Source organism: Jaculus jaculus, chromosome 1, assembly GCF_020740685.1.
Source record: "Jaculus jaculus isolate mJacJac1 chromosome 1, mJacJac1.mat.Y.cur, whole genome shotgun sequence".
Classification (NCBI taxonomy): Eukaryota; Metazoa; Chordata; class Mammalia; order Rodentia; family Dipodidae; genus Jaculus; species Jaculus jaculus.
This window is the reverse complement of record NC_059102.1, coordinates 263,366,123-263,390,273: the sequence shown is the minus strand read 5'-3', so window position 1 is coordinate 263,390,273 and position 24,151 is coordinate 263,366,123. Positions and strand designations below refer to the sequence as shown.

General features: G+C 43.5%; 1 pseudogene; it reads right to left on the bottom strand.

The window, feature by feature from the left end:
* Positions 1–15,922: 15,922 nt before the first annotated feature.
* Positions 15,923–24,087, bottom strand: LOC101616629 (annotated as a pseudogene).
* Positions 24,088–24,151: the final 64 nt, after the last annotated feature.

Genomic DNA, 24,151 nt, shown 5'->3' with positions numbered 1-24,151 from the left:
TTTTATTTTTACTTATTTATTTGGGAGAGACATATACCAAAATAGGCAGGCAGAGAGAGAGAGAGAGAATGGGTGTGCCAGGGCCACCAGCCACTGAAAACAAACTCCAGATGTGTGCACCCCCTTGTGCATCTGGCTTATGTGGGTCCTGGGGAGTTGAACCTGGGTCCTTTGACTTTGCAGGCAAACGCCTTAACTGCTAAGCTATCTCTCCAGCCCTAAATGAACTTTAGATGCATGTGCCACCTTGTGCATCTGGCTTATGTGAGTCCTGGGGAATCAAACCTGGATCCTTAGGCTTCACAGGTACCTTAGCCACTAAGCCATCTCTCAGCCCTGAATAATTTTTTTTTAAACTAGCACAAACAACCAGACGTGGTAGCCCATGCCTTAAATCTCAGCACTAAGGAGGCCAAGGTAGGAGGATTGCTGTGAGTTCAAGACTACATAGTGAATTCTAGGTCAGCTTGGGCTAGAGTGAAACCCTACCTTGAAAAACAAACAAAAAAAAATGTAATTATTTCTTTGAGAGAGACAGACAGACAGAGTGAGTATGGTTATGCTAGAGCCTCTTGCCACTACAAATGAACTCCCGGTGCACGCACCACTTTGTGCATCTCTACGTGGGCACTGGGGAATTAAACCTGAGTTGCCAGGCCTTGCAAGCAAGTGCCTTTAACCATGGAGTCATCTCTCTACCCCAACTACAATTTTTTTCATTTTTATTTATTTATTTATTTATTTGAGAACAACAGACAGAGAGAGAAAGAAGCGGATATATATTGAGAAAGAATGGGCGCGCCAGGGCCTCCAGCCACTGCAAACGAACTCCAGACACTCGCGCCCCCTTGTGCATCTGGCTAACGTGGGACCTGGGGAATCGAGCCTCCAACCAGGGTCCTTAGGCTTCATAGGCAAGCACTTAACCACTAAGCCCTTTCTCCAGCCCCCAACTACAATTTTTTTAACTTTCTTTTTTGAGGTAGGGTCTTGCTCTAGTCCATGCTGACCTGGAATTTATTCTGTAGACTCAGGGTAGCCTTGAACTCATGACAATCCTCCTACCTCTGCCTCCTGAATGCTGGGATTAAAGGCGTGCACCACAATGCCCCACTCTCTTTTTATTTACTTGTTTACTTATTTTGGGTTTTGAGGTAGGATCTCACTTTAGCCCAGGCTGATCTGGAATTCACTATGTAGTCTCAAAGTGGCCTCAAACTCACAGCAATTCTCCTACCTCTGCCTCCCAACTGCTGGGATTAAAGGTGTGTGCCACCAAGCCTGACTTCCTTTTCTTATTTTAAATATGTTTTTTTTTAATTTTTTGGTTTATTTTTATTTATTTGGTAGTGAAGACAGAGAAAGAGGCAGATAGGGAGAGAAGAGAGAGAATGGGTGCAGCATTGCCTCTAGCCACTGCAAATGAACTCCAGACACATGCACCCCCTTGTGCATCTGGTTAACATGGGTTCTGGGGAATTGAGCCTCTAACCGGGGTCCTTAGGCTTCACAGGCAAGCGCTTAACCGCTAAGCCATCTCTCCAGCCCCTTTTTCTTTTAATTTTTAATTTATTTATTTGAGAGTGACAGACAGACAGAGGAAGAAGCTGATAAAGAATGGGCGCTCCAGGGCCTCCAGCCACAGCAAACGAACTCCAGACATGTGCGCCCCCCTGTGCATCTGGCTTACGTGAGTCCTGGGGAGTCAAGCCTCGAACCCGGGTCCTCAGGCTTCACAGGCAAGCCCTTAACCGCTAAGCCATCTCTCCAGCCCATGAAGAGACTTCTTAATGTTCCTGGGAATCAATGTAAACCAAAAAATGACCCAATAAGTGTCTCCCCAATGATACACAGTTAAATGTGAATTCTTTTCTTAAGGCATCTAGGTTTTGTATTTTACTCTGAAGACTTTGTCCTGCTCAGGATGATAAAAGTAGTCTTTACATTTGCTTCCTATGTGTTTAGTACTTTTGCATTAACATCTGTAGTTACAAAGAATTAATATTCCTGACTAGTTTGAAGTGAGGCAGGGTTTCCTGTCTTTTCATACTTGGATAGTCCTTTGTCCCATCGCCCTCTACTGACAGATCTCTTCATTATACTCCACTCCAGTTCTCACCTGCATGCCTACTCTCCACTCCAGTGGACTAGCTGGACCATTTCTTTTTTTTTTTTTTTTTTAATTTTTTATTTATTTATTTGAGAGCGACAGACACAGAGAAAAAGACAGATAGAGGGAGAGAGAGAATGGGCGCGCCAGGGCTTCCAGCCTCTGCAAACGAACTCCAGACGTGTGTGCCCCCTTGTGCATCTGGCTAACGTGGGACCTGGGGAACCGAGCCTCAAACCGGGGTCCTTAGGCTTCACAGGCAAGCGCTTAACCGCTAAGCCATCTCTCCAGCCCTGGACCATTTCTTTATGATCCATATGTCAAAAATCAGATGTAGGCTACAGCAGCTTCTGCCTCAGAGTTCGCAAGTCTGAACCTCAAGCCACTGAGCATCTTCCCATCTCTGAGCGGTCATCAGCCTGGAAAATAAATCTGCAGAAATGAACCCGTGTGTCACTGGCAACAACACTACTCCGCCTTCCATGCAGGGTGTGCTCCAGCAGAGTGGAGATGGAGTCCCCAGTCCCATTCCTATAGGGGCAGAGAAGTGCTGGCAGGACAGCCCTGGGGCCTCGAGCGTGAAGGGGAAGGAGGACTGTGCAGGAGCGTGTGGCACCCACAGGATGAAACTGACGGTGGTGATGAAGGATGGCCTGGCACCCAGATTTGAAGAAGGAACTCCGTGTGCCTCGAGCTCTTCTGAGGATCCACCTCTGACAGGATGTGAGCCAAATGATACTGATCTGGAGACTGATGAGGACCCTGAGTTGTACCCAGGGGAGGAGGATTCATGTGTATGGAGCAAGTGGGAACTGACACGTTCTGCAGGCCCGCTTGGATCACTTGAATGGTGCCCCGTGCCTCCTGAAGAGTTGACTAAGGCATTTGATTTCTGAAGAAATAACTCAGGAAACCAAGAAGCAAAGGAAGAACTGCACAAGAGGTAGGCACAGTGGCCCAGGCCCGTAAGCCGAGCTTCCAGGTCATCTGAGGTGGAAGTGTCACTTGCCTCCAGCAGTTTGAGTCAAACCTATCTTGAAGAACTAACCCTATATTTTAAAAGAACAATAAATTCCTAAATGTAAAAAAAAAAAAAATCATATGTACTACTCCCTACTTTTGTATTTAAGCACCACGTTCTCTTAGGAGAATCTTTCTCCTTTCCCCCCCCCTCTCTCCTTTAAAAGCTTTTTATTTATTTACTCAAGAGAAAGAGAAAGGACACACCAGGCCTCTTGCGGTTGCAAACCAATTCCAGATACATATGTCATTTTGTGCATCTGGCTTTATGTGGGTACTTAGGAATCAAACCTGGGTCAACGGGCTTTACATCAGGACCTTTAACTGCTGAGCTATCTCCCTAGACCCTCCCTATCCCCCCTCTTTTTTTGAACAGTGTCTTACTCTGTAGCTCTGATTGGCCTGGAACTCATGATGTAGCCCTAGGTTGACATTGAACTCTTAGTGGTCCTCTTGCCTCAGCTGTGGAGTGAGCTCCCAGAAGTCTTTTATAACATATGTTCCCTCACAGAGCAACTCTGCATTCATGAATGACAATATTCAGATACTATTCAAACACTAGAGCAAAATGATAACACACATATAAAGAAAGAGGGAGGGCTGGAGAAATGACTCAGAAGTTAAGGTGCTTGCCTGCAAAGCCTAATGACCCTGGTTCAATTCCCCATTACCCATGTAAAGCCAGAAGCACAAAGTGCATCTGGAGTTTGTTTGCAGCAGATGGTGGCCCTGGCGTGCCCATTCACTCTGCCTGTCTATCTTCTATCTCTCTCTATTTGCAAGTGAATGAATAGAAATTTAAAGAGAGAGAGAGAGAAGTTTTCATGTATCTCAGGCTGACCCTTGAACTCATTATAGATGTCCAAGAATGTTGTTAAACTTATAATCATCATGCCTCCATCACCTAAGGGCTGGGATTACAGGCTTGTGCCACTATACCATGTCTATGCAGTGCTGGAGATCAAACCCAGGGCCTTGGGCACACTAGCCAGTCACTCCACCAACTGAGCTACATCTCCAGAGCCCCCAGTGTATTTTTGCATGTGTGTGTGTGTTTGTGTGTGTGTGTATGTGTGTGATGTTTCTGTGTGGTTTAGACAAGCCTGTTTGGAGGCCGAGGAGAACATCAGGTGTCCTTTATTGCTCATCCATAGATTCCCTTGAGATAGAGTCTCTCTTTGAACCTGAGGCTGCAGTTTACATGTATCTCAGAGACTTTTTGATTTCTGTTTCCAACAAAACTGGGGCTACAAGTATGTGTGGCCATGCCCAGCCATTTACATAGGTGCTTGGAAACCAAGCTCAGGCAGTCTCAGGCCCTATGCTTGTGGTGGCAAACACTCTTAATGCTGAGCTATATGTCCCCATGCCACCCTCACCACAATTTTCTTAAACTTAACAAAAGCCTTGGTATCCTCCAGAGAACTGCTGAAATGGACAGAATTGACTAGCACCATGTCCTTCCTAACAATTGAATCTTTTTTTTTTTTTTTTTTTTTTTGGTTTTTCAAGGTAGGGTCTCACTCTGGCCCAGGCTGACCTGGAATTCACTATGTAGTCTCAGGGTGGCCTCAAACTCATGGTGATCCTCCTACCTCTGCCTCCCGAGTGCTGGGATTAAAGGCGTGTGCCACCACGCCCAGCGACAGGTGAGTCTTTTCTCCCTTAGACCTGCCCTGCCCTGCAGTTCTTGTGTTAGTCTTGTGTTTGCCAGATCCTGGTTTTCAAGAGCTCCACACTGAAAGGTTAATAGTCATCCCTGGAAACTAGAGGGAACTAAAGAGTTAATGACTATCCCTAAAACTAGCAGGCAATAAAGAAGTCACAGAGGCATGTGGCTTAGACAGGCTACTCCTATTGATAAACCTCCCTTAACTCAGAAAACCTTGAGGGAACAGAAACAGTCTAGTGGGATATCTTCCCCAGACAATTTGGCTACAAAAGCTTATTCTGAGCAAGAACACAAATAACTACAGTTTCTTATCTACAGCACCTGGTACAGTCTGTTTTTCTTAGGATCCTCTTTATAAACTTACCCCCTAGCCTGGCTCAGTGCTTCAGCCTTCATCCCACAGGAAGGCTACTGCCCCTCGCTGTTGCTCTCAATAAACAGTCTGTCTGTAGAGATCAAATCTGGTGTTCTCTTTTGCTTTTCTATTACACTTCCCTTACACACACATCCCTCCATATTATGAACTGAGCACCAAGGCCATTGTTGGTGGAGTGACAAGCAAAAGACAAAACCCTTGCCTTTCTGGAACACACATTCTGACAATGGAGAGAGAGCCAATGAACCATGTGATCAATAGTTAAATACAGAGAATAGTGGAAAGTGTTAAATCTGGTCATGGTAGCATAAACAATCTTGGCAGGAGAGGCAATGAAAGTTTGAAGTTAGCCGGGAGTGCATGGCAAGTATTGGGCCAGCTTGAGCTACATAGTGAGATACTGTCAAAAAGACAGAGAGCCAGCATGGTGGCATATGCCTTTAATCCCAGCACTTGGTAGGCAGAAGAAGGAGGATCACCATGAGTTCGAGGCAAGCCTGAGACTACATAGTGAATTCCAGGCCAGCCTGGGCTAGAGCAAGACCCTACCTCAGAAAAACAAAAACAAAAGAGAGAGAGAGAGACAGACAGACAGATAGACAGACAGAGAGCCAGGTATGGCGGTGTACACGTTTCATCCCAGCACTTGGGAGGCCGAGGTAGGAAGATCGCCATGAGTTCAAAGCCACTCTGAGACTATAGAGTGAATTTCAGGTCAGCCTGGGATACAGTGAGACCCTACCTTGAAAAAGAACAAAAAACAAAAACAGAATTTGGGCTTAGCCATTAAGGCATTTGCCTGCAAGACCAAAGGACCCAGGTTTGAATCTCCAGGAGCCAGATGCACAAGGGGGCATAGGCATCTGGAGTTTGTTTACAATGGCTAGAGGCCTTGGTGTACCCATTCTCAATCTCCCTCTTTCTCTGAAATAAATAAACAAAAATAAGATATTTTTTAAAACCAAAGAATTTATCATAATTGCTGGCAGGAGAGGGGCAAGGAAATAGGCTCAAAGATGGTGAGCAGGGCCGCAGATGTTTTGTCGTTCTTTTCTTCAGTTCTTCAGATCCCTCATCAGCCGCCCCTCGCCCTTGCTCCACAGTACAGTAACACACTATTGCAAGCTACGGAGCATATTCTGGGCTCTCCAAGGTCCTCACCTTCACACAGACATGCAGCTGTCTTCTCTGTTTTGTGGAGGCCCTTACCACAGTTAAGGTAGCTCTTAGCTAGCATGGGATAGAGTGAGATCTTACCTTGAAAAACAAAGCAAAACAAAAATAAACAAAAAAGGCTGTTTTTATTTTTTAAAAAAAGTTATTTAAATTGGGTGTGGTGATACATGCCTTTAATCCCAGCACTCAGGAGGCACAGGTAGGAGGATCACCATGAGTTCGAGGTCACTCTGAGACTCCATAGTGAATTCCAGGTCAACCTGAGGTAGAGCAAGACCTTACTTCGAAAAACCAAAAAAAAAAAAAAAAGTTATTTATTCATTTAAGAAACAAATAGAGGAGAGACTGGGTATGCCAGGGCCTCCTGTCAATTCATATGGAATCCAGACACACAAAACTACTCTGTGTGTCTGCATTTTTGTGGGTAGCAGGGAATCAAACCCAGGCTGGCAGACTTTGCAAGAAAGTGCCTTTAGCTGGGCATGGTGGCACTTGCCTTTAATCCCAGCACTTGGGAGGCAGAGGCAGGAGGACTGCTGTGAGTTTGAGGTCACCCTGAGACTACATAGTGAATTCTAGGTCAGGCTGGACTAGAGTGAGATCTTACCTTGTAAAAACCAAAAATAAATAAATAAATAAATAGTGCCTTTAACCACTGATCCATCTCCCCAGCCCTGAAAAATGGCTTTTTAAAAGTATTATATTTATTGGGCTTGAGAGATGGCTTAACAGTTAAGGCATTTGCCTGCAAAGCCAAAGAACCCAGGTTGGATTCCCAAGTACCCACATTACGCCAGATGCACAAGATGGCACATGCTTCTGGAGTTCCTTTGCAGCAGCTAGAGACCCTGGTGCACCCATTTTCTCTCTCTCTTTTTCCCTCTCTGTCAGCATCTCTCTCTCTCTCTCTCAATAAATAAAACTAAAATATTTTTAAAATAAAAAAAAAAATCCCAGCACTCGGGAGGCAGAGGTAGGAGGATTGCCGTGAGTTCTAGGCCACCCTGAGACTCCATAGTGAATTCAAGGTCATCCTGAGCTAGAGTGAGACCCTACCTCGAAAAACCAAAACAAAAAAAAACAAACAACAACAACAACAAAAAAAATATATATATATATATTATACTTATTTATTTGAGAGAAGATGGATGGTGGGAGAGAGAGAGGAAGATGTAGATAGATAGACAATGGGCACGCTAGGGCTTCCAGCTACTGCAAAAAAAACTCCAGACGCATGTGCCACCTTGTTCATCTGTCTTACATGGATTCCAGGGACTCGAACCTGGGTTCGTAAGGCTTCACAGGTAAGCATCTTATCCATTAAGCCATCTCCCCAGCCCTGAAAATGGCTTTGAGCAAAGTCTTTTCACTTTGTTTGTTGTTGCTTTGTTTTTTCAAGGCAGTGTCTCACGCTAACCCAAGCTTACCTGGAACTCACGTTGTAGTCCCAGACTAGCCTTGAACTCAGTGATCTTCCTACCGCTCTGCCTCCCAAGTGCTGGGATTAAAGGCACACTCCACTAAGCCTGGTTTATTTGTTTATTTTAAAGTTTACAGGTTTTATTAGATTACAGATAGAATTTATGGAAAAGAAGGAAGACAGAACTTATGCCTCAGAAGCATGAGCAGGGTTCCCAGAAATGGGGAAGCCCAGAACTTAAGAAAAGGAAAAATATGAAGAGTTCTTGCCCAGGGAAGCAAAAGGGGTTTTGAGAGGCCCATCTAGAAAGAAGGAAGGAGGAATACAGAGCTAGCTTCTGCCCATGAGAAGGCAAGAGTAGGGTAAAGCTTCACCTTATTTATTGAGACACTGTCTCTCACTGAACCTGCAAGAGCTCGCCATTGGATTAGCCTGGCTAGCACATATGTAATACAAGTTATACTGGGAAATTGTTATTTGTTTGTTGAGAGCTGACTCTGGGAACAGGGTAAACCCTCAAACCCCATCTCAGACCCAAGTATATTTATAACCCTAAGGTTGCAAACATTGTATGTGCCCTTGAGCACACCTGAAAGGTAAACCATTTTCCAGGGGGTCTGGTGTCCTCCTTCCCTGAATCTTAAGACTTGAGCAGAGGTCACTATTGTTTATATCATGGTATAATAATGTCTAGCCGGACATGGTGGCACACAGCTTTAATCCCAGCTCTCAGGAGCCAGAGGTAGCAGGACTGACATGAGTTTAAGGCCAGCCTGAGCCTATATAGTGAATTCCAAGTCAGTCTGGGCTAGAGTGAGACCCTACCTCCAAGAAAAAAAAAAAAAAAAAAAAAAGGCCTGGAGAGATGGCTTAGCAGTTAGGGCACTTGCCTGCAAAGCCAAAGGACTCAGGTTCAGTTCCCCAGGACCCACATAAGCCAGATGCACAAGGTGGTGCATGTGCCTGAAGTGTTTGCAGAGGCTGGAGGCCCTGGCCCACCCATTCTCTCTCTCTCTCTCTCTCTCTCTCTCTCTCTCTCTCTCTCTCTCTCTGCTTAAGAAAAGTGAGATAAAAGCAAAAGAGAAGCCAGGTGTGGTGGTGCACACCTTTAATCCCAGCACTCAGGAGACAGAGGTAGGAGAATCACTGTGAATTCAAGGCCACCCTGAGACTACAGAGTGAGTTCCAAGTCAGCCTGGGCTAGAGTGTGACCCTACTTGAAAAATGCAAAAAAAAAAAAAAAAAGGCAAAGAGAGCACCAATTCAATCACTATAGACTATTTTTATTATTTTTTTTAAATTTTTGAAGAATTTAGTCAGGTATGATGGTGTGCACCTTTATTTTTATTTATTTGACAGAGAGAAAGAGGGAGAGGGAGAGGGAGAGAAAGAAAGAGAGAGAGAGAGAGAATGGGCATGCCAGGGCCTCCAGCCACTGCAAACCAACTCCAGATGAATGAGCCCTATTGTGCATCTGGCTAACATGGGTCCTGGAGAATCACACCTGGGTCCTTTGGCTTTGCAGGCAAATGCCTTAACCGCTAAGCCATCCCTCCAGCCCCAGACAATTTATTGAGAGGAACAGTGAGGGGCAGCAGTCTTCCTGTGGGCTGAAGGCCGAAGCACTTGGCCAGGCTGGGTACAAGCTTATAAGGAAACTGGATCAGCTGCAGGTCCAAGAAAGTAGATAAGAACTACAGCTATTTATGTCTTTACTCAGAATAAGATTTCTTAGCAAAATTGTCTAGGTAGGATATCCCACCAGATGGTTTCTGTTCCCTCAGTTTTCTGAGCTAAGGGAAGTTTATCAATCAGGAGTAGAAAGGCCTGTCAAAGCCACATGCCTCTGAGGTTTCTTTATTGCCTGCTGGTCTTAGGAATAGTTATTAACTCTTTAGTTTCCTCTAGTTTTCAGGAAAGGCTATTAACACTTCAGTCTGGACTCTAGAAAGATTAAAAAAAAAGATTGTGGGGGGACTGGGGGTGAGTGGGGCATTTAGGGGAGGACTGCATGGGCCAGAATGAGCTCTTCTCTACTTTGTGCTTGGGAGGGCAGGAGGTCTCTTGCAGTCCTATAGAAGTTGGATGTTCAGGGGCTGGTATTTGGTGGCCATGAAGAACTCAGTGACTTGCTGTGTAGTGAAGGTGAGGATTTTGTCTTGGAGGAATTCAGTGAGGCATCTGAACATGCAAGGACCAAAAGAGAGGTGAACATTGTCATAATCAGGGGATTAAGTACATGTCACAGACAGGGTAGGTTTAACTTGAAGGGAATAGAGCTGTGAGATATTTTTGAACTTATAACAATAGGTGTCTTAGTTGGTCATAGAGAGATGTCAGGTCATTTATAGATAAACAATATTATTGGCCATGAAAAAGGCTAATATAGCCCAAAATATTATTGACTCTGGATTGGTTACATTACCTCTCCACAATCATTGTAGTCCATCATTGTAGTCTTAGTCACACAGGTGTGGATTTGGGGAGTTTTAGCTTTGAGTTTTCCATTTGCCAAACTTACATAGTAGGCTATTATCCCATGTCAATCTTTTTTTTGTTTTGTTTTTTGTTTTTTTGAGGTAGGGTCTCACTCTAGCCCAGGCTGACCTGGAATTTACTATGTAGTCTCAGGGTGGCCTCGAACTCATGGCGAACCTCCTACCTCTGCCTCCCTAGTGCTGGATTAAAGGCGTGTGCCACCATGCCCAGCTTCTAATGTCAATCTTATGAACAGGCAAGAAGGCAGCTCTTCAGGAGAGTGATAATTATCAGAGTCATTAGGAAAGAAACACCTAGATCATGTCAAATCTATTAGCCATTATGATCTGGTTATTATCCATGTGTGAGTTTTCTTGCATGTGACAGACATTTACAGGTAACATGAACATTATATTTACAATACAAAAAATAATATAGAAGATAGGTAAGGAAGAATTATTAACTTCGATGGAAAGTTAATTGGAATTTGTGGAAATATAAAGATTTGGTTTGGGTAAGGTAGGAAGTATAAGAGATTAGTATTGAAGCATTCAGGAGGCAGAGGTAGAAGGATCCCCGAAAGTTCGAGGCCACCCTGAGACTACATAGTGAATTCCTGGTCAGCCTGAGCTAGAGTGAGACCCTACTACAAAAAACCAAAAACATGAAAAATAACTTAATCTTTTTTTAAATTTAATAATTTTATTTTTATTTATTTATTTGACAAGAGAAAGAGGGGAAGAGAGAGAGAGAGAGAGAGAGAGAGAATGGGTGTGCCAGGGCCTCCAGCCACTGCATATGAACTCCAGATGCGAGCGCCCCCTTCTGCATCTGTCTAACGTGGGTCCTGGGTCCTTTGGCTTTGCAGCCAAACACCTTAACCGCTAAGCCATCCCTTCAGCCCTCAAATCTATTTTAGTAGATATAATTCCCATGATATCAGCACTGGTATAAAAACCTGAGTATGCATTGGTAAAGAAAAATGAAGTTATGAAATTTGCAGAAAAATGGATGGACCTGGAAAGGATTATACTAAGTGAGGTAACCCAGGCCCAGAAAGCCAAGCGCCACATGTTCTCTCTCATATGTGGATCCTAGCTACAGATGACTGGGCTTCTGCATGAGAATGAAAATACTTAGTAGCAGAGGCCAGTAAGGTAAAAAGGAGACATAAAGGGTAGAGAAAGGAAGGGATGAGGATACTTAATAGGTTGATGTTGCAGTCCGGTTCGCATTGCTGGTAGAAATCACCCAACCAAGAGCAGCTTCTGGGAAAAAGAGGTTTATTTGGCTTACAGGCTCGAGGGGAAGCTCCACGATGGCAGGGGAAAACGATGGCATGAGCAGAGGGTGGACATCACCCCCTGGCCAACAGAAGATGGACCATAGCAACAGGAGGGTGTGCCGAACACTGGCATGGGGAAACTGGCTTTAATACCCATAAGCCGGCCCCCAACAGTACACTCCCTCCAGGAGGCATTAATTCCCAAATCTCCATCAGCTGGGAACCTAGCATTCAGAACACCTAAGTTTATGGGGGACACCTGAATCAAACCACCACATTTGATATTGTATATATGTAATTACAATGATTGTAATGGGGAGGTAATATGATGGAGAATGGAATTTCAAATGGGAAAGTGTGGGGGTGGGGAGGGAGGGAATTACCATGGAATATATTTTATAATCATGGAAAATGTTAATAAAAATTAAAAAAAAAAAACCTGAGTATGATCCAGGCATGGTGGCACACGCTTTTAATTCCAGCACTCAAGAGGCAGAGGTAGGAGTATTGCCATGAGTTTGAGGCCACCCTGAGATTACACAGTGAATTCTAGGTCAGCCTGGGCTAGTGTGAAACCCTACCTCAAAAAGAATATATATTGCTGAGTATGGTCACACATGCCTTGAACCCACTGCTGACAGGGACAAAGACAGGAGAATCACTGGGCTTGCCAGTCAGTCTGACTAAAAAAGTGGCAGTTCCAGATTCTATGAGAGACTCAATCTCAAGGAAATAAAGTGGAGGAACAATAGAAGGGGATACTATACATGCTCCTTCGGCCTCTGCATGAGTGCACATCTATATACACAAGTGCATCTATACATACCACACACACCAAAACAGGTGGATTTTTAAGGATACTGTTTGCATTAAAAATTCAGAAGCTTTCCTAATTTACATTACACACCATTAATAATTGCATTAGTTATTGCTTTATTTTTGTTCTTCCTTGGCTGGGTACCCTGGAATCACTGAGAAGTTTGGTGTAAATATGGATCCATGGGGGCTCAAATCATCCTCTCATTTTTTTTTTTAATGAAATTTAAAATTTCTCCTAACATCCAACCTGTCTTCCTACTTGTCCTGAAATACTTGCTTTTAGAATAAATATTTTGAGTTCATCTAAAGAGGCAAAAGCATCTCTGAAAAGTTGTATATGTGGACAAAGAAAGGGCCAAAACCATCATGAAAAGATCAGAGAACAGCCCCACGGTGTATGGACAGAGGCATTGCATAGCAGAGGGTATTAGCAACTGAGTGAGGCAGGCCCTTTATGAGGACACTCCTACACACTCTTGGCTACAGCTAAACCATTTGGGGGAAAGCTAAACATGCCCAGCAGTATTCCAATTGTTATCTTTATGATTTAAGTGAGCTGTCAGCCACTTTGTCCATTTATTTATTTATTTATTTATTTATTTATTTATTTATTTATTTATTTATTTTCGAGATAGGGTCTCACTCTGGTCCAGGCTGACCTGGAATTAACTCTGTAGTCTCAGGGTGGCCTTGAACTCACGGTGATCCTCCTACCTCTGCCTCCCGAGTGCTGGGATTAAAGGCGTGCGCCTCCACGCCCGGCTCATTTTGACCTTTTAAACATGTGCTTCGTGAATTTGAGCTAAGAATGCCCAGGAATGTGTCTGACATCTTCTTGAATCATGTCCTTAAACTGACCATGCTTGGTAATGCACATCTTAAATTGAGCACACTTAGAATGTGCCCACACCAACAGTTTTCCTAGATGAATATGTATAAACTCTGAATAATAGGCTTATAGAATGTTGGCAAAATTCTATAATGTTTAGAGTTATACAAGCATTCTATTTATAATTATTCTTGAAATTTTCATATGTTATTTGGACCAGATACAGTTACATTTTTTGTTTTTTAAACATGATCCTGCCAGTAGCTTGCATCTGCCAGTCTCTACTTCCTAAAGTGGTGAAACAAATAGGGATTTTAATAAGTATAATGTAAAAGATAATATGAGTTGATTTATGAGGAAAAAAGTTATAAAGTATCTATAGCAGATAAGATACTTCTGTTCCATCATATTGCATCCCATTTCCACTATATTTTTTTTTAATTTTTATTTATTTATTTATTTGAGAGAGACAGACACAGAGAGAAAGACAGATAGAGAGAGAGAGAGAATGGGCACGCCAGGGCTTCCAGCCTCTGCAAACGAACTCCAGACGCGTGCACCCCCTTGTGCATCTGGCTAATGTGGGACCTGGGGAACCGAGCCTCGAACCGGGGTCCTTAGGCTTCACAGGCAAGCGATTAACCGCTAAGCCATCTCTCCAGCCCTCCACTATATTTTTTAATGTTACTCCTTTATTTAACAAATTTATTAAACATCTGTTATGTGGTAATCATGAAGCTAGACCCTTAAATAATAAATAAAGAGTCCTCCTATGAACAGACTACTCAGTGGACAGATTACAACATTTTACAAAAGGTGTAACTGGTGCTTAACAAAATAAATTTTTGAAATTTGGGGAGTCTCAGAAAAGGAGCCACCCTAAGTTATGACAGCGCACAGGAATTAACTAGGGCACTAAGAAAAAAACAGGATTATCATCCTAACGGGTTCATAAAGAAAACACTGCAAGGGGGAGGAACTGATGACAAATGCTAGCCTGAAAAATATGAGTGCTTTCATTTACAAAAATATCCTTTTTACCTGGGCGGATGTTTCTTTTTGCCCCTAGGAGTTTTCAGTAATCCCTCAGGACTAATTGGAAAGACTGGCACATCAGGCACACTTGGTGGGCTGCACGCATGTGGCATATCTGGCATATCAGGACACACATATACATCTCTGATTTTTCCATCCCTTTTCACTGGTTGTTCCACCTCAGACACAGCCTCTCCACCAGATGACGTTTTAGCTGAGATTTCTAGCTCAGCCTCAGGATCAAGATCCCCTTTCTTGTCATCATCATCAGGTGAACCATATTGAGAAATAGCACATTCCTCTACCTCTTGTTTAATTTTTAAAATGAGACCTTTATCACTGGATTTCCCTTCTTTACTTTAGAACCCTTCACACTGATCTTGCTTTTGCCATTATCATCAATAACAATAACTTCCTGAGGCTTCACGGTGGTGGGCTGCTTTCCAGTGTCAAGATTCTCTTCCAAAGCCTCATCTTCGCTGCTAACTTCCCATATTTTCGCTTCCTTTTTCTCAGGGCCAGACTCATCTTCAGAGTCTGAGTCAATTACCGCGCAGCTGGAAGGTCTCTTCAGTGCTTCCTTATCAGATGTAAATGACTCTTCACTGCTGCTTGAAGCCAAAGTAAGAATATAGCAATCATCATCATCTCCAGTGGTTGCCTGGCCAGACTGGCTGGGCTTTTCTTGGGACTTGTCCATGTCCGCCTCCTGCACCCCAGCTCCTCAACCGAAAACCCCTAACTTACACCATACCACATGTGGCTTTCATACAACCCTCCACACACCAGTTCCACTCAGCCCAAACCCCCCATTTCCACTATTTTATACTGCGCCATGCACGGTACAGTCCATACCATCACTGTCTGCAAAAGCATGAAAAATAAAAATTAATCTTGATTTTGTTAAACATTTAGTTTTATTTTCAGTAGTCAGAGTTTAACAGTAGGAAATATAGGTATAGCATAGTCTAATTTTTTTTTTAGGAGGATTGCCATGAGTTCGAGGCCACCCTGAGACTCCATAGTGAATTCCAGGTCAACCTGGGATAGAGTGAGACCCTACCTCATAAAAAAGAAAAAAATAATAAAGTTATTATATATACTTATATATAAATATATATACATACATATATATACATGTATATCTATCTATCTATATTTATATCTATATCTATCTATCTATATGGAGAATGAAAAAAAATTTTTTTGCTTTCCATATTTTATTTAAAAAAATACAGAATGGATCAAAAAGAATCATCAAGGATATAGGTGCCAGACACAGGCCAAGAGGGTAGCAAGCAAATGTATTTCAGCAACACGAGGAACTTCATCATGCCTTATTTTAAAGGCTATCCCTAACACAGCTAGCTCAGTTTTTCACTGACTGAGCTGCTACAACCCACAACCATTGCCCCACAAGGCAGCAGCTAAAGGACCCCATGTTCACAAAGGCTTTTCTTTACAGCAGTACTCTTGGCCAAAAGGACTGCCATATGGTTTCATTCACTGTCCAATGCAGACTACCTTCATGGTGTTGTGAAAACTGTTTTCATTCTGATTAAAATGTAGCCACTTGAGCACAAACCATATATTTTTATAATGATTGGTAAATAGTCTGACCCCAACCCCTTACATGCAACTGCAAAATAATAGGCTAGGGACTGAACATTGTGAACTTGCTACTGCTGGCTTTACCGACCATTTAATGAGTTAGTTAATTGTCACTAAATTTACATATTAAGGAAATTATATATAGAATACTGCAAAAATACAGTAAAAAGACTAAAGTTTGCCCCTTTCTGCTCAGGAAGTCCCTTCACTCCCAAGCTATTTCATAGTACCTTGTCCTTTCATCGTATAATGTTCTATAATAAACTACTGTTTCTCCTCTTTTTGATCTTCCTTTTGTTCACCAGTGCCAGAACTTCCAGACCCTTCTCGTTCAGAAGCCATCTTTTTACATGCCATTTCGAAGAGCTTCAATGATGCCTGCTGAAGGGATGATGCTGCCTGCCTAATGTTTTCTCCTGTTTCACTGTCTTTTTGAGCCAGGAGATCCCTCATTTTGGAAATCTCTTCTTCTAGCTTGTTGCACTCATCAGCAGGCAACTGGTCTTTGAATTCTTCCATCTTCGTCTCTGCGTCATGAATAATTCCTTCGGCCATATTAACTTGCTTCAACTCGTTCCTTCTTTCTTCGATCTTCTTCAGCATCCTTTTCTGCATTTTTAACCATATTTTCAATATCATCTTTGCTTAGTCCACCAGAAGACTGGATTACAATCTGTTGTTCATGTCCCGTGCCCTTATCTTCAGCAGAAACATGTACGATCCCATTGGCATCAATATCAAATGTAACTCCAATCTGAGGGACTCCACGAGGGGCTGGGGGAATTCCAGTCAAAGTAAACTGTCCAAGAAGTTTGTTGTCTCTAGCCATCTCTCTCTCACCCTGACACACTTTAATTTCTACTTGAGTCTGTCCATCAGCAGCAGTAGAAAATACCTGGCTCTTTTTGGTTGGAATAGTGGTGTTCCTGTTAATAAGCTTGGTAAACACACCTCCCAGAGTCTCAATACCCAGAGGCAGTGGAGTAACATCTAACAGCAGAACATCTGTGACATCACCAGCCAACACGCCTCCCTGAATGGCAGCTCCAATGGCTACTGCCTCATCAGGATTAACAGCTTTACTTGGTGCTCTGCCAAAAAGTTCTTGCACAGTCTGTTGAACCTTGGGCATCCTTGTCATACCACCAACAAGAATCACTTCTCCAATGTCACTCTTGCTGACTTCTGCATCTTGCATAGCTTTCTGACATGGAGCAATAGTCCTCTTGATTAAATCAGTAACAATACCTTCAAACTGAGATCTAGTCAGCTTATATTCAAATGCTTGGGTCCAGAAGCATCCATTGTAAGATAGGGCAAGTTGATATCAGTCTGTGCAGATGAGGAGAGTTCGCATTTAGCCTTCTCAGCAGCTTCCCGCACCCTCTGCAGGGCCATGTTGTCTTTGGTCAAATCCACCCCTGTCTCTGTCTTGAATTCTTTCACAATGTGCCGTAATAAGGCTTGGTCAAAGTCTTCACTGCCTAAGAAAGTGTCCCCATTTTTTGGATTTCACCTCAAACACACCTTTCTGAATTTCCAGGATAGAAATATCAAAAGTTCCACCACCTAAATCATACACAGCAATAATCTTATCTTCACATTTGTCTAGACCGTAGGCCAGAGCAGCAGCTGTGGGTTCATTAATAACCCCAAGTACATTCAGTCCAGATATTTGACCAGCATCCTTAGTGGCCTGTCTCTGTGAGTCACTGAAATAAGCAGGAACTGTTACCACAGCAAAAAATGTAATTTTCTGCAGTCTCCTTCATCTTCATCAACACAAATGCTCCAATCTGACTTGAGAATAGTTTTCCATGCATCGCCATTGGAGGCACGAACAATTTTAAATGGAACGTTCTTAGTGTCTTTCTGTACTTCAGGGTCATCATAACGGCGGCCAATGGGACGCTTAGTGGCATGGAATGTGTTATTTGGGTTGGTGACAGCCTGTCGCTTTGCTGGCATGCCAACAAGCCGTTCTCTATCTGCTGTAATGACAACAACGGAAGGGGTGGTTCTGGCACCTTCGGCATTCTCCAGCACCTTTGCTTGTTTGTCCTCCATAACTGCAACACAGGAGTTCGTAGTACCCAAGTCAATGCCAACCACTGCACTGCCATCCTGACTGCGGCACGACTGGCGCTTATCACGGCGGCGGGGAAGAGGGAGGACGAGGCGGCAGACAGGCTACGCAGGGCCCGAGCGGCGCGCGCGGCGGCGGTGGCGCTTCTCGAGAATGAAAAATTTTAAGTTAACCCATTTTACCACAGGCAACCCAGACCTTCAGTTTAAGTTCCACAATCTTTCTATATCATTTTATAACTCTTTTAAAATATTTATTTATTTATTTAACAGAGAAAGAGGGGGAGAGAGAGAGAGAGAATGGGCATGCCGGGGCCTCCAGCCACTGGAGCCAAACTCCAAAACCATGTGCCCTCTGTGCATCTGGCTAACGTGGGTCCTGAGGAATCGAACCTGGGTCCTTTGGCTTTGCAAGCAAATGCCTTAACCGCTAAGCCATACTTCCAGCCTATCATTTTTATATCTTTTAATAACATACTTTACAACAATCTTTTACCTTATGAAGTATTTTCTCATCCCAAAATACATCTCTTTCTATTAAAGCAGGTTTAGAATTCGGTATACAAATATATCTATATATATAATATATATTATATATATATATAATATTGGATAAGCACTCTGTCAAAAACATAAAGGTTAATTATTTTAAATATGTTGTAAGCCTGATTTTAATAATTTGACATCATTTTAAAATATATGAGCACCAGAATATTTAATGACCATAAGTATTGGAACAATTAATAACCATAAATTTAGACATACATAAGGACAGACTACAAGAAACATAGAACACATAGAACACATGACATGACATAGAACACATGACATGACATGGTTGTCAACATTAGACATGACACCATGAAACATGGAGAGACATCCTTTTAAGATTTTTGTCATGTTTTAAGCTGGTGAGGACTTAACCTTTTTTTTTTTTTTTTTTTTTAAGAGGTAAGATTTCACTCTAACTCAGGCTGACCTAGAATTTACTATGTAATCTCAAGGTAGTCTTGAACTCACAGCAATCCTCCTACCTCTGGCTTCCAAGTACTGGGATTAAAGGCGTTCACCACCATGCCCAACTGTGAGGGTTTAATCTTAACTGGGCAACAGCCAGTGGTTTGAATTTAAAGGTTTTGTTTTTTTTTTCTTTTGGTAGCTTGTAATGCAAAGAAGGGAAAAGAAAGGAAAAAAAGAAAAACCTAGAAGTTGTATAGTGATTTTAGCTTCTAGCAAGTAGAGAAAAATTAGATAAACAGAGTAAGTTAAAGAGGCCCAGTAAAGACGGGCGTTTAAGAGGGCAGGGTTTGTATTTGATTTAGTGAAATGGCTTGTATTTGGAGTGAGAGGCCCTAGCAAGTCACAACCAGATGGCAAAATTGTGTGAAAGAAGTAGAGTTTCAGAAGGGGCAGGATTTTCCAGGGCTTTTGGTGACAGAGGAGGATTTGGTAGGTAGAACAAGAGGTCTAAAGGGAAGGGCAGGAAAAAGAGGACAAAGAAGCCCTGAAGGTAAGGAACCTTGGACCATTCGCCATGTTTTCTCAGGAAGTTATCAAGATCAATAAGACTGTTAAAATCCGGGGGCTGGAGAGATGGTTCATTAGTTAAGGCGTTAGCCTGCAAAGCCAAAGGATCCCAGGTCGACTCTCCAGGACCCACATGAGCCAGATGCACAAAGAGGCACATACGTCTGGAGTTCGTTTGCAGTGGTGGAGGCCCTGGTGTGCCCATTCTCTCTCTCTCTCCCTCTTTCTCTCTCTCAAATAAGTAAATACAAAAATATTTTTAAAAGAATATTGAAATCAAAAGTACCAAATTTAGGCCAGTGGTAGCCATTATCTAAGGAATTTTGTGGTCATATTTGAACAGAGCTGAGTTGGCAGGCAGGTGCCCAAGAAGTTCGATTTTGTTTAAATTAGCCTTGGGACATGCCAATAGTGTGTGTTTTGGAACAGACAATTTAGAGCTTCCCTACCAGATTTGGGATACAGATGACATGCTCAGGCTGACCTGGAACTCACTCTGCAATCCCAGGCTGGCCTCAGACTCACAGTGATCCTCCCAGCTCAGCCTCCCTAGTGCCACACCTAGAGGTGTGGGCTACCTGGGTTTTATGTGGATCCTGTTTCTCAGGCTTTCTCCAGCCCTTATGCTTCCACAGGAAGTACTCTTAACCACGAAGCCATCTCTCCAGCCCTCCAAAGCAGTTCTTATTCCTTTTTATATCCTTAGGAAGAGGCCTTGTGAATCTTGGAAGTTTCAACAACCTTCCTGATACTTGTGAGGTGTTTCCTTCCTCCTGAGCCTTAAGGACCCTGTGTTTCAGTTTGGAACTTCCTAATTACCAGTCCTCCAGGATATAATGTTTGTTTCATTTTTTTCCCCCAAGGTAGGGTTTTACTTGAGCCTAGGCTAACCTGGAACTCATTTGGTAGCCCCAGGCTGGCCTTGAACTCATGTTAATCCTCCTATCTAAGCCTCCAGTGTAGTGTGGGGGTGGCAGGCTACTGCCAAATATTGATCCCTGGCTATCCTGAGAAGGCTCAATCTGTACCAAGGTCTAAGAGGCACAGAATCATTCCTCAGCCCCCAGAGAATTGACTCCAGAGGCGGAGTGTTCCTGTAAACAGTTAAAGGGCCACTCTTACCTGTGCTTCAGCATTGGGTTTGCCCATCCAGTCTGAATTTTCCTGGTAAGTAAGTGAAAGAAAGGGAGTCCTACTACAGCATCCTGGAGCATCTTAGTAAAGCTCTTGGACTCCTAGTACAGTACCTGTGGGGCAATGAAATAGAGAACTAGATCAAGTTGCTAAGGGATGACCAGGATGCCTCAGGGCCATAGCAGCAGTAGGAATTTTTATATCTGAAGCACAAAAGCTAGTCTTTGGCCGACCTCTTACCACCCTAACTCCCCATGACATTGGGGCATTTTGAACCTTAAGAGTCATCTATGGCTATCAGATAACTGCCTGGTACAATCTCAGGCCTTGCTCATGGAGGGACCCAATATAGTCGAAGGGTACGTCCTAATATATTTTTTATCGACAGCTTCCATAATTGTAAACAATGTCCCATGGTAATTTCCTCCCTCCCCCCTTTGAAACTCCATTCTCCATCATATCCCCTCCCCTTGTCAGTCATTCTCTCATTTATTTATTTATTTTGGTTTTTCAAGGTAGGGTTTCACTCTAGCCCAGGCTGACCTGAAATTCACTATGGAGTCTCAGGGTGGCCTCAAACTCATGGTGATCCCCCTACCTCTGCCTCCCGAGTGCTGGGATTAAAGGCGTGTGCCACCACGCCTGGCATAGTCTCTCTTTTATTTTGACGTCATGATCTTTTCCTCCTATTTTGATGGTCTTGTGTAGGTAGTGTCAGGCACTGTGAGGTTATGGATATCCAGGCCATTTTGTGTCTGGAGGAGCACTTTGTAAGGAATCCTACCCTTCCTTTGGCTCTTACATTCTTTCCACCACCTTTTCTGCAATGGACCCTGAGCCATGGAAGGTGTGATTGAGATAGTTCAGTGCTGAGCACTCCTCTGTCACTTCTCAGCACCATGGTGTCTTCTGAGTTATTCCAAGGTCACTGCCTAATATGTCCTAATCTTAACCCAGCTACATACCTCCCAGAAGAGGAAGGGCCCTTTCATTCTTGTGAAGTTGTGATGGAACTTCAGGCAGACAGGCCAGACCTTAGAGGTCAGTCACTAGACTACCCTGATCTAGAGTTAATACACAGGTGGAAGCTCATTTTTTCAGAAAGGGACAAGAAGAGCTGGGTACACTGTGGTAACTGAATAATATGAGGTGCTCAAGTCTGGTCGTCTTTCTGTCAATACTAGCAGAACTAATATACATATTAAAAGAACAGGTAGGCTGGAGAGATGGTTTACAGGTTAAGGTGCTTGCCTGAGAAGTCTAAGGACCTAGGTTCAATTCGTGGTACCCATAGAAGCCAGATGCACAAAGGGGCACATGCATCTGGAGTTCATTTGCAGTGGCTAGAGGACTTGCAGTGCCTGTTCTTTTTCTCTATCTGCCACTCTCAAATAAATAAATAACCCAGACGTGGTGGCACATGCCTTTAATCCCAGCTCTCGGGAGGCAGAGGTAGGAAGATTGCTGTGAGTTCAAGGCCCTCCTGAGACTACATAGTGAATTCCAGGTCAGCCTGGGCTACAGTAAAACCCTACCTTGAAAAAACTAAAAACAAAAACAAACAAAAATAAATAATATTTTCTTTAAGTACAGGTAGCAGGAGACAGTTGGCTTAGTAGTCTCTGCTCCTCAATAGGACATTTAGTATTTCTATGGATTCTGCTGTTCCTGGTACCCATCATAATAATGAGGCTAGTTCTTTGTTTTAGGCCCTGTATTCTAATCATATAACCTGATTTGTTTCCTCTCATGTAGAAACAAGAAGATACTTTGTGGTTTTGAATCAGTCTGAAAACCTCCCAAAGAGGGCCACCCGACTGTCATTATTGAGGCCCCTTTCCAACTAGAAGCACCCAGAGCAGTCATCATCCCATAGACTCAGGGGTGGGGGGGAGATGAGGGAGAAGTAGAGGGCTGATAGGCAGTTAGGGAGAGGAATTTGAGCCATGTGGAGGTAAAAGTGACCTTATCCTGCTAAGGGATGAGGAAAAAGCCCACAGAAAAGATGCTCTCCAGGGGTAGGGAGATGGCTAAGCAGTTGACGCTTGCTTGCAAAGTCTAATGACCTGAGTTCCATTCCCCAGTGCCCATGTAAAGTGCAGAGTGGTGCATGTATCTGGACTTCGTTGTAGCAGCTGGAGGCCTTGGCATGCCTATAGTCATACTCTCTCAATCACTCCCTCCTTGAAAATAAATAAAATAAAATCTTAAGGCTGGAGTGATGGCTTAGTGGTTAAGGCACTTGCCTACAAAGACTAAAGACCCAGGTTTGATTCTCCAGTGCCCATGTAAGCCAGATACACAAGGTGGCACATGTGTCTGGAGCTCATTTGTAGTGGCTAGAGGCCCTGGCATGCCCATTCTCTCTCTCTCTCTTAAAAAAGATATTAAGAATTATAAAAATAAAAATTTAGCCAGGCATGGTGGTGCACACCTTTAATCCTAGCACTCAGGCAGCAGTGGCAGGAGGATCACCATGAGTTCCAGGCTGGAGACTACATAGTGAATTCCAGATCAGCTTGGGCTAGAGTGAGACTCTACCTTGAAAACAAACAAAGCCAGACATGATGGTGCACACTTTTAATCTCAGCACTCGGGAGGTAGAGGTAGAAAGATCACAGCGAATCTGAGGTCACCCTGAGATTACATAGTGAATTCCATGTCAGCCTGGGCTAGATTGAGATCAAACCAAAAAAAATAAAAGGTTCTCCCCACCCTCAAAGTCCAAAACCAAGGCCATTAAGTTGAGGAACCATTTCTTACTTGCATGTGCCACCTTGTGCATCTGGCTTACTTGGGACCTGGAGAATAGAACCTGGGTTTTTTGGTTTTGCAGTCAAGCACCTTAACCTCTAAGCCATCTCTCCAGCCCACGTTTTTTTTTTTGCCCTGCCCCGCCCCGCCCTGCCCTTTTCTTTGGCCTTCTATGTATCCCAAACTGGCTTGGAACTCTCTAGGATGGTCTTGAACTTGCAGAGATCTTACTTTCTCTGCTTCCAGAGGGCTCAATTCATAGGTGTGCTCCACTATGCCCAGCTTCTGTGGTCAGCTTTAGAAAACCTACACGTTCTTTTCACAAAAACTTCAAAGATTAATATTAGACTCCAGGACTACCTGAACTGTTATAAAAGATTTTTATTTTTTATTTTTTTGGTTTTTCGATATAGGGTTTCACTGTAGCCCAGGCTGACCTGGAATACACTATGTAGTCTCAGGGTAGCCTCGAACTCACAGCGATCCTCGTACCTCTGCCTCCTAAATGCTGGGATTAAAGGCCTGCGCCACCACACACGGCCTGTTACAGATTTATTATGACCCTTGTTTTGCCAGATGCGTTTTCTATCTACATCTCTGGTCAGGTTGCCTTACTTTCTCGTAGGCACCGCAGACAAGTGCAACCACAGACGGAAAGAGACTGGTCCAGCAGGGGGCGCAGCACATCATGGGTGGGTCATTGCGAGCCGAGCGCAGCGTCAGGGGCGGGAACCACTGTAGCTCCGCCCCTTCCATTTGCGGCACCCTGTGATTGGAGGAAGGAGCTATCACTAGGCAGCGCCGTTGAGGTGGGAGGAAG